Raw genomic sequence first — 1879 nt, 5'->3', positions numbered from 1 at the left:
CGTGCGAAGGAGAGCGGGACGTGTGTGCTCCCTCCCCCAGCGTAGCGCCAGGACCCTCCGGCGGCTGGTGGGTAGGTGGGAGCCTTGGAAAACTTGGCTTTCCCCAAGTGGCGTGGCTTTTTGAGGTGCTAAAAGCTTGGAAACGTGGGCTCGGAAATCCCACGTGGTGCTTGCGACGTGCCCTGGGTAAAGCTCAGCTGCCAGGGAAAGATGTCGAAGGACAAACCGGGGTCCAGCTGCTGCTGCGCAGGAGCCGAGCCTGTCCCCGAGCGTCGTCGCAGCCTCTGGTGTGCCATCCCAAGTGATTAAAAACACCAAGGCAGGATTCGCGCCGCGAGCTTATTAATCCCATTAGCAGCGAATGGGCTGCAAAATCTCATCTTGAGCACCGAAAAAACTCCCTGTGGGAGAGAAGACCCCGTGCAAAAACTTCCCAGACCCCCATCGGTGTGGAAAGAGCAAAAAAGACGCAAATTGCCTTTATTCGAGGTGGTGCATTAAGCTGTACTGAATCACAGTGAGTGGCCCAAGCAGGATTTCACGCGGCTGGAGGCTGCGACTGCCGTCCAGCGCCCTCGGCGCTTGCACCCATGGCCACAGTGCATGCATCCATCTGCCGAAAGCATCGCCCAACCAAAAAAATCCCGACCCATGCTCGCCGTCCCCTGCACTGATCCATGCTGGCAGCGTTCGTGCTCGGCCGGCAGCGAGCATCCCCTTCCGGAGACGTGCGAGGGGAGCAGCGTTTGAAACGGCATCGAGCTGGGAAATCCCTGGAAGCGCACTGGGGAGCTGCTTTCCGGCATCTGCCCTCATTTCTCCCCGAGCTCCGGCACCGCAGGGAGCTGGCGCTCTGTAATTACTGCCTTGCGTCGGAGCCCGGCCCCCGCATCCCGAGGACACGCGGCGTTCCCCTGCGGCTGAAGGACTTTCCTCCATCCTCTCCTGACCTGGGAGGTGCTGCTCTGGGTGATGTGGGACCCAGCTCCGGTTCCTACAGCTCCTCCAGCAAAGCAGGGTGCCCCCCACTGTGGGTGTTGCCTCAGCTTCCCTCCTGCGTTCAGGATTCAGCCCTTGGGGCTCAGGCCAGGGATGGGCCGTGTATTTTCGGGGTGAGTCACCCAGTGAGTGATGCTGTGTTCGGGGTGCAGAACTGACGGGGCAAAGGATTTGGGGTGCTCTGTATCGGGGGCACGGCGGGGCGGGATGGACGTTGTCCTGGGTAGCAGGGTGCTCTGGGCACAGGGTTCGTCCTACCTTTTCGGGTGGGGATACGCTGGGGCACGGGATTGGGCACGCATCGGGGTGCAGGATGGGGATGTACTGGGACAAATAGGGATGCAGGATTGGTGCTGGGATACAGGATGGGGATGCATGAGGGCATAGGATGATTGGGATCGGGATGCATTGGTGTGCGGGATGAGGATGCATCAGGATAAATCGGGGTGCAGGATTGGGGTTGGGGTGCAGGCTGGGGATGCATTGGGGCACATTGGGGTGCGGGATGGGGCGGCATCAGGATAAGTTGGGGTGCAGGATGGGGATGCATTGGGGTGTAGGAGGATTGGGATCGGGATGCATCAGGGTAAGTTGGGGTGCAGGATTGGGGTTGGCGTGCAGGATAAGGATGCATTGGGATGGGATGCATCCGTGTAGGAGGATTGGGATCGGGATGCATCGGTGTGCAGGATGGGGATGCATCAGGGTAAGTTGGGGTGCGGGATGGGGATGCATCGGGGCGAAGAATTGGGGTGGGGATGCATCGGGGCTGGCATGGGGGTGCACCCTGGCTTCAGCGATGCAAACGCAGCAGCGTCTGCTGGCGGCAGCTCCCGGTGGCCTCGCGGAAAGGCTCCTTTCCCCCGTGGAGGGCCGAGCG

The 1879-nt window shown here is 61.0% G+C and overlaps 1 protein-coding gene across 1 annotated transcript in view; it reads left to right on the top strand.

Moving 5' to 3' along the window:
* Nucleotides 1–1879, top strand: part of LOC104619288 (solute carrier family 2, facilitated glucose transporter member 1) — a 6935-nt gene that overhangs the window by 522 nt on the left and 4534 nt on the right. The gene's annotated exons all lie outside the window — the stretch shown is intronic.

This window comes from Phaethon lepturus, unplaced genomic scaffold (assembly GCF_000687285.1).
Source record: "Phaethon lepturus isolate BGI_N335 unplaced genomic scaffold, ASM68728v1 scaffold40024, whole genome shotgun sequence".
Classification (NCBI taxonomy): Eukaryota; Metazoa; Chordata; class Aves; order Phaethontiformes; family Phaethontidae; genus Phaethon; species Phaethon lepturus.
The sequence above is the reverse complement of the archived record's forward strand: the minus strand, read 5'-3'. Positions and strand labels throughout refer to the sequence as shown.